The following is a 12,789-nucleotide window of genomic DNA, read 5'->3' on the forward strand; positions in this document are numbered from 1 at the left end:
TGAGTGGGGGTAAAGACAGAAGGAGCAGGTAGTCATTGAGAGTATGGAAAAGAGTAATGTTACAATACTTGGTCATGATTTCTAATGAAGGTGAAGAGAGAAATGAAGAAAGAATGCAGCACAGGAACCGGGATGACAGGTCAATGGTCTGATGGCTCACAGAGGCGAGAGGATGGCTGCAATGGGGTTGTTTGGGCAACCAAGTCGGACAGAGAGAGGATGTGGTCAGGGAGCAAGATGACGGAATTAGTGATTTCAGAAGTGGAACAATTACCTTTGATGACAAGATCCAAAGATGTGACTGTGGGAACGGAGGGTTCAAATAAAGGATAAGGTGACTGGAGAAAAGATAAGAGATGCAGGCAACAAAGGAAAAGCAAACTTTCTCCTATCTTTATGGTTTTCCAACAAGGCAAATGGCAAGATTACATTTCAAAATAATGGTTCCCAGGTCCCCGAGAAAGGCATTCCCTGGCAAGAGGCCAGAACTTATTACTATGAGTTTCCTAAATAAATACTCTGGTTTAGTCAAATTAAGGGAGTGTTAAGGTCACAATGGACACTTAAAAAAAATACATCTTAGCCAAGGTGAAAGCATTTATTCATGGTGCCCCTGGGTATCTCAGTCAGTTGGGCATCTCACTTCGGCTCAGGTCATGATCCCAAGGTGTGAGTCTGAGCAGAGCCTGCTTCAGATCTTCTGTCTCCCCCTCTCTCTCTGTCCCTCCTCTACTCATGTTCTCTCTTTCAAAGATAAATAAAACATTTTTTTAAATAAAAAACAAAACATTAGTGTTTATGAAAACTTCTTCTTTGAGCCCTCCTGAAATACAAGATCGAATTTAACATATATACATAGAGCACTTTTTAAAGCAATTTGATATCAAACTATAGATCTTATAAAGATTATAAGGGGTATCTGGGTGGCTCAGTCAGTTGGGTATCTGACTTTGGTTCAAGTCATGATTTCCCTATTCATGAGTTTGAGCCCTGTGTAGGTAGGGCTCTGTGCTGACAGCTCAGAGCCTGGAGCCTTCTTCAGATTCTATGTCTCCCTCTCTCTGCCTCTCCCCCCGGCATTTGGTCTCTCTTTCTCTCTCCTCTCTCAAAAATAAACATTAAAAATTTTTTATTAGTTAAAAAATATTTTTAAAAAAGAAAATGTAAGAGCAACCAAAAAAAAGTAAGGGTTAGTTTTTGTTCCAAGGTTTTATAAATGATGCCTAGTATCTTAAGTAAAAATGGCTCAGCCTAGAAATATCTAAGGGTTCATATAAATCAACAAAAAGAATTACTTTATCGAAGAAAGTACAGGCTTTTATGTATAAAGGTACAAATATATTAGTTACAAATATATTAATATATTAACATCACAACACATAAATAAGCCAAAAAAGAGTTCTATATTTCCCAGAAATAATGTTTACCAGCTATCTAGCTGCCCTTTAGACTAGTCAACTTGACACATAAAATTAGCCATCACAAAGTAATTTGAAAACATTTCTTAAAGCCACTCACGAGAAGAGAAATTGCAAATGATTGATAAAAACAAGTTAAAATGTTTTAAAGCCATTAGCAATCTGAGAAATGCAAATTAAACTACTAGTTGATCCTATTGTGCACACAAAAGCCATATAAAAGCACGATTTGGAGAGGATGTGGAACAAAGGGAATTTTTTTTTAAGATTCTATTTGTAAGTAATCGCTACACCCAACATGGGGCTCGAACTCACAACTCCAAGATCAAGAGTTACATGCTCTACCGTCTGAGCCAGCTGGGTGTCCCTCCAAAAGGAATTCTTATACATTGTTAGTCAGTGTTAAGTTGATATAATCATATTAGTAAGCAGTCATGCAATGTCTTAAAAAATATAGATAGATAGAGATAGAGAGTGCCCCAGAAATCCCACTCATATGTGTATAAGCTAACACGACTCATACATATGTACGAGTATGTCATTGAAAAAAGAATCTGAAAACAACCTAATTATCTATCAACTGAATAATGGCAAACTTATAATAGCAGTGAAAATAAATGAACTAGAGATGCAAGTATCAACAGAGATGATAACTAATATTAAGCAGGGAAAAAAAGCAGGACAGGAGTAAACAAAATGTATTATTTATATAAATATTTAAAACACATAAATCAGGGCTGCATGTGTCACTGAGGAATGGAAATATATGTAATAAAAGTATATTTAAGAAAGAATATATGGCATGATAAACTCCAAATTTTGGACGGAGAAAGAATTAGCCCCAACTAGTTGGTAAGATTTTATTCCTGAGCTACATAGGATGAACAAAGATATTGATTGCATTATAATTTAACCTTTTTTTTTTGGTATGTATTGGATTTGTCATAGTATACTTTTAAAGGTTCTTACCCTCACTCATAATTACAGAAATGCAAATATTCCAGGGGTTTAATTAGCTAGAAACGTATTTATGTGGAAGCTCTCATTCTCCGAGGCATTTCTCCATCCAGCCTGCCGAAGTAAATCAATGTTTGCACTTCACAAAGCTTTTGACACACAGAATCCTAATTTGCAAAGATTAATTTGGCATAAATGAGAAAAGTACAATTAATTCTATTTGTGAAGGTAATTATTCAAATACAATGGGACTTACTAGCCCGTGGTGAGCACACAGCGAGGCTCTGCGCAACTTTTTCCGGAAATTTACAAATGTACTTTAACGTGATAATGATACATTCAGTTGATTCATTAAAACATTTATATATATATATACTACACTAAAATGCTGTAAAATTTTCAGAGACCAGGATTTCTGTGCCTACTCTGCATAGCCTATGTGTTTGCATTCAAACTAACCAGATACCTTTGACCAAGTATTTGTTTAAATAATTCTAATGAAATACTACCAAAAAATAAAATAAGTAAATAATAAGCTAAACTAAGAGAACAAGCTAGGTTTGTTCATATAAATCTTAGAAAGTAAATCTTTGCTTTCTAACCTTTAAGGGATGCCAAAAGGTAAGCCAAGATGGCTGGCTACACAGTAGGAAAAGAAATAGGTCTTAATTTCCCCACCTTATAAAAAAGAAAAGTAAGGATTAGAGAGGCCAGATAATTTATGTAACATCAAACACCCAGAAAGTAGCCAAACTAGGATGTAAATTCCATTGTTCTTCATTCTAAATCCATAGCATCCTGTCTAGAAAACTGCTAGCTAATAAGCAGAAAAGAATGCAAATACTATAGTTACTCTTGCCCACATTTACCATATTTTTCAGACTAAATATTAGAGAAGATTGTTTTGTGTATGAGTGTATGCGTGTGTGGGTGTGTGTCTACTTATGACTATATAACTATGAAACTGGTCTTTTAAAGCACAGATAATATTCTTCTTAAACGGTTATTGGTGGACCTGTAAGTATACTCAGGACTTAAAAACTAGGCAACTTCCCAGCACACATATGGAAAAGCTTTGGCTTAGTGTGCAGGAGACCCATCCATTCTGGATTCTGCCACCACTTGGGTGGCTGAGAATGAGTTACATAGTCATGACTGAGTCCCAAGTTGTCCTAAGGTCCTCAGGGGGAGGGGAGAGAGAGAGAGAAAGGGAAGGAGAGGAGAAGAACAAAAACTACTCAGAATATTTACGAAAACATGGAATAACTAGATCATTTATATTGAATTGCTTTGTCAGTGCAATCAGTATAAATAAAAAATCATGTCCCTTTATATAGTATTTTAGAGTTAACCAAAAATTCTACTACTGTAGACATAACAGACGACTTTCTTTTCAAACTGAGGATATTTTGCAGAGCTGCGTTAGGATTACATACAGATGCTGAACACATTAACAAATGTATTCATAAGTCATTTAGGATTTCTGAATTTCAGTTCTACTTTGTCTTTGGAAATGAGGGCTGTATACAAGCGATAGGAAAGTAGAACCAGATGCGGGAAGCAGGAATGGAAAGGGATACACGTAGCATGCCTTCTAGGGTTGTTGCTCGGCGGAATGAATGAATGGTGCTGCCATTAACCAGAATAGGAAGTGGGAAGGATGGAATCGTATGCAAAGATGACAAATTAAGTTTTGGATATGTTGACACGGATAAACTGAGGTCCCTCAGATGTCCATGTGTCTGGACCTCAGCTGGAGATTGGAGGGTGGGCACCAGAAGGCCTCCATTATTCACTAATAAGTATCTATTTTATCTGTCAGCCACAGAGCGAGATTCTGGTGACCCCAAGATGACTAAAACAGAGCCCTTGCTTTCATAGGCTAGCGGACAAAAGAAGGTGTGACGGTAAATGAAAATATATTGTGATATGTGCCATGATATGGGTACACTGATGGCTGTGAAAGCCAAAGGGAAAGCTGAATCTTCAGAAAACATCAAGGATGTTTCACAGACATAGCAGTTGATCTCTTTCTAAAATGGATGTCAGAGGCGCCTGGGTGGCTCAGCTCAGGTCATGATCTCAGGACCTCAAGCCTCATCTCAGGCTCCATAATGGGTGTGGAACCTGCTTGAGATTCTCTCTTTTTCTCTCCCTCTTCCCTGACACTTCTCACACTCTCTCGATGTCTCTCTAAAAAAATAATAAAATAAAATAAATGAAATAGATGTTAAACTTTCAAACTGCATATTTCAAAGTTTTCTTCGCAGACTTGTAACACAATTTATAAGATTGCTAGATTTTGCAAAAAATAAAAAAATGCAGAATTCCCAGTTCAATTTTAATTTCAGATAAACAACAAATAATGATATAGCTTGATTACTTATTGTTAATCTGCAATTAAATTGAATGAACGGACATCTGTATTTTCTGTCAACCTTAATTAGTTATCAGTATCATTCAAAAAGTAGGGCAGTGAGAGACAGAATTAGTTAAATAGCAAATGAAGTAGCTATTGTCAGAAACTAGACTATTAGAAAGAATTATTTTAATGTTCACTTACTTATTTTGTGTAAGAGAGAGAAAGCGGGGGGGGGGATGGAGCAGGGAGAGAGGGAGAGAGAGAGAGAGAGGGAGGGAGGGAGAGAGAGAATCCCAAGCAGATTCCATGCTCAGCATGAACACCCAGTATAGGGCTCAAATGCATAACCGTGAGATCATGACCTGAGCCAGAATCAGTTTAACCAACTGAGCCACCCAGGAGCCCCCCAACCTCCCACAAAAAAATTTTAAAAGACTAGACAGCAAATACCATAAATGTTCTCTTTTTCAAATGTTTCTTATAACAGAATATACAATTTACTGATGCTTTCCAAAATATCTTTAACATCTTTGAAGGAAAAAACACAAATATAAATTAGGCTTTTGACATTGCATTAGTGGCAATAACATGTGAGAATCTCCTTGACCTTAGCAACATTTCCAAACAATACTGCTGTTATACACTTAAATAATGTCAGCAACTTAACAATGACAATAGCTGGTTCGCCAGCAGCATGATGACAGATGTGACTTCTTAACTAGAAAATGTCATTGCTAATTTCATGTGACTCATACTGGTGAATCTGCCTGTGAAATATGTACAGCAACTGAAATGGAGGTAGTGAGCAATAGAGGTTAAAACAAATCCCAACATCCACCAAGGTAATCTTTAAAGTCACATTTTTTACCGTAACTTCAACATCCCTCACCTCCAGACATTTCCAGAGTGGTCAACAATTCAATTAATCACCCTGACACTTTATTAACCTAGCGATGAGAGGTAATGGTTGAAATAAATCATTTCTAAACTCTGAAAATCTGTAATTTTACTCATCTTTTTTTTTTTAAATAAAAGCTTGAAGTCATTTAGCAATAAGAATGGTAAATAAAAGAAAAAAAGAATAGTACTCAGAGTAAGAATGAAAGTAAATTTCTTTGTTTTTTATGTTTATGTATTTGTGAGAAAGAGAGAGAGAGAACACAAGCAGGGGAGGAGCAAAGAGAGAAGGGGACAGAGAATCGAAAGTGGGCTCTGCGCTAATATCAGAGAGCCTAGTATGGGGCCCGAACTCACCAATATCATGAGATCATGACCTAAGCCCAACTGACTGAGCCCCATGAAAGTAAATTTCTATAGAATATTTTCAGTCCAGGTAGGAATTATTATTACTAAGAGACACACCAAAAACATGCCTAGAGATAACGGAGTCAGCAGTTTGTTTTGATATTACCTGTCATCTCATCGAAAAGCTACTAAAATTGCCTCGAACACCTTTAAAGTTTACATCTAATATAATCAATATAAAGTGGATTCTACAGGGTGCCTGGGTAGCTCAGTCGGTTAAGCATCAGGCTTCGGCTCAGGTCATGATCTCACAGTTCGTGGGTTCAAGCCCCGCATAGGGCTCTGTGCTGACAGCTGGCTCAGAGCCTGCTTCAGATTCTGTGTCTCCCTCTCTTTCTGACCCTCCCCTGCTAAGTTTCTCTCTCTCTCTCTCAAAAATAAATAAAACGTTAAAAAAATTTTTTTGAAAAAAAAGTGGATTTTACAGAATCAAATAAAGCAAATATATTTGCTTTCAATAAATATTCATATGGTACTTAGTGTGTGCAGGAACTATTCTTAACATTCATTTCTTAACACTAACTCATCCACTCTTCATTTATAACACCGATGGGAAAACCCTGGGTCCATATCAATTCCCTGATATGGAATAAACTGGAGCCTGGCTCCAGGGAGGCTGGCCCCAGACCAGGGCTCCTGACCACAATGGTGCGTTGGCTCTTCCAAGCCAAAATGTCGACAAGGAGCAATTTACAACTGTATTCAAATGAATCTCCGGGGACGCTTATGTGCTATAATTCCGTGCTGACCTCGTACCAGACAGTTTACCTATGTTATCTCAAGTCGTTGTCACATCGCTGGGAGGCCCAGAGGTTCAAACTTAAAGAACCCCTGGTGGGAGGGAGGTTTCAACCAAGGTCTTAGTGGCTTCAAAATCCAAGTACTTTCCGTTCCCCCAGACTGCGTCCTTACAGGGACTGAGGGCAGTTACTGGAGGGTCTTAACTTCTCAGAAATCCTTTTCCCTGGGATACATTTGCAATGAAAAACTGCTACGATAATACTCACAATTGACAACACAGAGTCGCACACGCTCCCTGGGGCACGTGCAAGAGCGCACACCTGCACAAACGCCCACAAAAGCACCGACGGTTACACCAGCTGGGAGAGGTTATTCCGCGAAGATTTCCTTGAGAGGAGGAAATGGAGCTGATTCATCCCGGGTTCTCAGAGCTGAAGAGTGCTTGGAATAAAGCTGGTGCTCAGAAAAGGCTGGATGAAATAATGAGTGAAGGCATCTCCACATTCTTAAATTGAGGAATTTTTAAAGAGATAAATTTCAAGAAGTCCTGAATAGGAGACATAGAGCAGATAGGACTAGAGAACCACCGAGAAAGTGGTTACCAAAGGCAAGTTCTGATCAACACAAAACAAAACAAAACAAACTACAAGCCCTACCACCACCTTCTCCTGACGCCCAATAGCTGTATGCCTTCAAATCTAGCAGTTAATAAATCCATCTTTGAATAGCAATGAACTAAGTTATCATTAGGAAAGTCTGTTCTATTTCACTTACTCTTACCTTGAGCTAAATATCTTATCACTGCTCTAAAGTTTACCCCCTTCATGCTGCTGCACATGAAAGAATGGATTTCCCAAAGAAACCCAAGAAAATTAAGGATCCAGGGGGTAAAGTAAAAAGTCAAAATAATATTTTAATTCAAGTAGAATTAATTACTAAGCACTAACTGGATGTTTTGTTTTTGTATCTTTGCCAACATGAATATATAAATATAGATATTTTAGGAGTAACATTTTTTGATTTGTAAAAATTAAATGCACACACATCACATGCACACACTTGTATTTATATACTTACAGAGAATGCAGATTGACCACATTGTGTCATGCTATGTATGTGTGTGTGTATGTACGTGGTTTGTTCTAGAAGTTATTTTTAAGTCAACTTTTGAAATTTGGATTCTTTCTTTGAAATTAACTTGATATTGTGGGCACGGAAACCACGAGGCACAGTTTCTGTTCTCAAGAGAGACAATGATGTATTGTTATCATATAGTAGGAAAGACATATACATATAAGTAGTATTAGCAGGATACAAGAAAGCTTCTTAATGTGCACTGGGCATAACTCAGAACTCTGCTTTGAATTGGTTACTGGTCTTATAGTTCAATGGATCAATTTTAAACCCCTACTGCAGCACTGGGATCAATACCACAGGGACCTGCCAGAGACTGAAAACAAGAGAGAAGGTCATGCAGAAGGGCCTCTCAAACCCAGCTGGGAAAACAACGCAGTAAGCAGATGATCTCACCAAAATACTGCATTTGCAATGAAGAGCATAGAAATCTTCATTTTATTATCTTCAAAATTAAATAAAACAGAAAGCACACAAGTGCTTCATTCCACGGAAATGAGTCTTACATCAGTTATATCTTCCAGTGGCTTCTCTCATCATATCTAATCTCACTATTTGAAAACGTTCTCCTTTCACTTCAAAAAAAATAAAAAAAAAACCCAGAAAGCTGAAAAAACTAGAATAAGTTGTAACCTTTCCAAAAGCAAATAATGAAACACTTGAAACCCCCATACCCAGCTTACTAAGCATAGCACTGAGTATTTTCTATTCAAACAACATGGTAGATTTGTGACACTTGGTTAACAGAGTAGTTTTCAGTTCCCATTCAGCTTCCAGGAGCCGCATCACATTCACCAATTTGAAAGAGGCAGGAAGAAAAGATGTTTATATGTTTTTGTGAGAGCACGTATGTGTGAGCGCAAGGCATGTGTGTGACCTTTATGAACAATTAAAATTGAACTTTTATATTCTGATAGAGATGATTCATTTTCTGTACCTTTCCATCAAACACCTACCCACAATAACTGGCAGCAAGGAAAACCAGTTCATTCTGTTTTCAAGGATAGTTTTAAAGGATTTCCATTTGTATGAAGTATTTATTCGATGTCCTAGCAAGCTATATTCAAAATCCCTTTTGTCCATTTGAATCTCTGCCACAATAACATAGAGTATTGTTAATATCAAGACAGCCGGTCATCAATACCATTAATAAAACCAAAGTGTGTTAAACTGTTTTCACACTTAGCGTGTTCTTTTGGAGGCTGTGCAGAAGTGAAAAAAATAGGCAAAACACCACTTCTGTGAGTGATCTAAAATAGGTACTTTGTAATTGCAACTTGTGTGATGAATGAAAGCAATAGACTAGAAATTAAGAAATTTATATATTTTAATATCCGCTCTGTAACTAAGTTGTTATGAAACCATGGAAGGAAAATGTCTCTTTCCCTCCACCTTGGTTTCTCTAAGGAAGAGAAGATGGAGGTATGGGATCCCTATAATCCCTTCGATCACTAACATTCCATGCTTTCAATGGACATCATGTATCATTACGCGGAAAAAACATTCCATGAACTTCTGCACCCAAAGCATTAATCATTTGGTTCAATGAATTATACAGGACCTGCAGACATCTGTGCAAATGCTTAACGTAATTGGCAGAGAGAAAGCCATTTTAAAAACTGGCACATCTAATATATCACTCCTTTATGCACTTGGTGCTACAATTAAAGCCGCAGAGTATGCAGCAAATTGCATCGCTTGCTATGGAACTATTCACTCCCAAATGTCTAACAATCTTTTGAAAGAAATTATCCAGCCCCAAGTGACACCGTGATTCCTGTTATTACCCAGCCCCTACCTAGTTGCAGTGCTGTTTGCTCCATGTTCTACCTTATGTCCTTGGAAGCTCTGTGCTCAGTTAATTCCTTCTCATCTTTGAGATCTCAGTTCCAGCCTCACTTTCTCAGGGAAACGTTGCGAGGACCATCTGTCTACATCCAGTACCTACAGTGGAGGCACTAATATCAACATCAACTTAGTAACAGCTGTCACAAATACTGTGTTAAATTACTGTTGGTTTTCTCACCAGCCCATCGATGCTATGAAAGTAGAGATCAAGCCTGTTGTTGATTATTATCACCTAGCACAACAGTTGTCAAAGAGTGAACCCTCCCACCATAAGTATTTTTGAATGGAAGAATTACTGTTTTTAATACCACTATTATAATAACACAATAACAAGTTTGATGTGATATCTTTTGCATTAATATTATATATTTCTCCCCACAAGCTCTTCCTAAAGCTTGTAGTGAACTAAAACAAAGTCTCAAACTTCTGCTGGTAGGATCTACAAAAATGCATGGATCACTAAGGTGACAAGTTTTCAAGGTACACTCAATTATCAATCATTTGAGTCTAAAATCTCTACCTCTGAAGTATTCTTCTTGCCCTTCACTCCTATGTTTCATCTTAATGAAAGAACAAATATCACTGAACTTTGCCTGTTTATACTGATGATCAATTTAAAACTATATTGCCTAGGGGCGCCTGGGTGGCTTAGTCGGTTAAGCCGACTAAACTCATGATCTCACAGTTCCTGAGTTTGAGCCCTGCGTTGGGGTCTGTGTTGACGGCTCCAAGTTTGGAGCCTGCTTTGGATTCTGTGTCTCCCTGTCTCTCTGCCCCTCCCCTCCTCATGCTCACTCTCTCTCTATCTCTCTCTGTCTCTCTCTCTCTCAAAAATAAATATTAAATAAATAAAAATATTATTTCAAAAATAATAAAATATGTAAACTTTAGAGAACAATTTTGAGGGAACAAGGAAACTTTCTGTAATTGGTATCCTATTATCTTTCTAATAGGATTTTTCACATTCCGGGAGAACATTATTCTATAATCCATATAGTTCAGATGAAGACTGCTAATCACAACAATCAACTCCTGTGCTATAGAGAAAAGATGACTGAAGATATGCCAATCATAAACGTCCAACCCTGGGCCAGATTCCATAACAATACAATAGTAATAAAACTTCTTGGGGCGCCTAGGTGGCTTAGTCGGTTAAGCGTCCGACTTTCGCTTAGGTCATGATCTCGCGGTTCGTGGGTTCGAGCCCCGCGTCGGGCTCTGTGCTGACTGCCAGCTCGGAGCCTGGAGCCTGTTTCAGTCTGTGACTCCCTCTCTCTCTGACCCTCCCCTGCTCATGCTCTCTCTCTCCTAGAAATAAATAAAACATTAAAAAAAAAAAAATTTCTTGAGTGCTATTATGGGCCAAGCACTAACATGTATTAACATGTTATAAACATGTATTAACATGCTTTAGACCCCTAATGTTTTGGGGGTCTCAGGCTAGAGGAAAAATAGAGACCATATTTTTACATCTAATTTTAAGGTTATAAATAAAGCCTCTGTCCAAGGTGGAAAGACGCACTCAAACCCAAGTTGCAGACTCAACAGGCCGCCAGAGAACAGAGATACACAGATTCTCTTCCCTTTTATCTCACATTTCCCATTCAGGATTTCCAGACTGTTTTAAGCATCTCTCATGAACATATCAGTGTGGCAGAAGGGCAGAGAAGGTAGCAATGTCATCTGGAAAACCCAGGCTGCCAAGCCAACCCCTTTGGGGCATCCAGTGCTAAGCAAAGCAGCCATTCTGTCTGTTCAGGGCAAAGACATGGTCTTTCCCCTGTCTCTCCGTGTGTCCAAATTGCATCCTTTTAAAAGGATATCAATCAGCTGGCTTAGGGCCCACTCTAATTTTAACTTAATCATCTCTTGGAAGATTCTATCTCCAGTCACATTTTGAAAACGAGGTTAGGGCTTCCACACCTGAATTTGAAAGGAACATAATTCAGTTCATAACAGCCCTTTTCAATGTGGGACCCAACCAAGAACCTCTCTCGTCCAGGTCTATAGGTGGCATTCATCTCATTTTAAAAGCTTTTGATGATCCCCATTTTACGGATAAGGACATTGAGGTGCAGAGTAGTTAAGTAACCTTGCCAAGACCAAAGAGGTACCAAGCAGGCAATCCAGCTCAAGATCCTGTGCTTTAAGCCGCAGCCCTCTAAGATCATTGGATAAAGTTCACATGATCTCTGCCAAACCAATGGAAATTTCTTCCCAGGAGTCTTTGACCTTGAGCTAGTCCTTTCCTCTCTGATATCAGAGTTGTAAGTTAATGAGTCTGCTCCTCCTTCCCATTGCCATCTGAAAAAAGTTGCTTAAGAGAACCAAATCCTCATGGGAAGATACACAGAAGGGAGATCTGGCAAACACTGATGGTCCTGGAGACGCCTGTTCTGGTTTGCCTTGCCCCTTTTGAAGCTTGACCACCTTCCCTTCTGGGAAATCTTTGTGTGTTTATGCTTTTTTAGCCAGTCAGTATCTGCTGCGTAGAACCAAAATAACTTTGACGAACACCCAGGCAATACAAGGAACCATTACATCAAATCAAACTGGCTTTGGTGATAACTGCTTTCCATTCTTTAGATCCAACAGACATACTTAAGCCAAACCAACCTAAAAAGTTGCTTCATTTAAACTGCCCTTTTTTCTTCTAAAACCCCTGTTTCTACAGTGTCCATGTTAGGGTGTTTAGTTAAGGAACAGGAAGTCTCTTCCAATGACTAACATGAAACTATTTTAGAAAACAGCTCTGCTCCCCCTCAGCCTCAAATGTTCACTATTACTCTTATTCTTTTTTTGATCATTATAGTGTAGCACGCTGAGACTTTGAGAGATCAGTAAGTCGTAATCTATCATTTGTCAAGAAAGAGTGAAAAACATTTTATCAAATTCATCAGTACTGCAAATGACTTGTAAGACATAATGAATGATGTAAAAAGCAAACCGCAGTTGGTTATTTGTAAGATCCCCGTTATCTGTTGGGGAAGGAGACATGATGACAGTAAAAAGCAATAAGGGGTT

The sequence above is a fragment of the Crocuta crocuta genome, unplaced genomic scaffold (genome assembly GCF_008692635.1).
Source record: "Crocuta crocuta isolate KB4526 unplaced genomic scaffold, BGI_CrCroc_1.0 scaffold36, whole genome shotgun sequence".
NCBI classification, from domain to species: domain Eukaryota; kingdom Metazoa; phylum Chordata; class Mammalia; order Carnivora; family Hyaenidae; genus Crocuta; species Crocuta crocuta.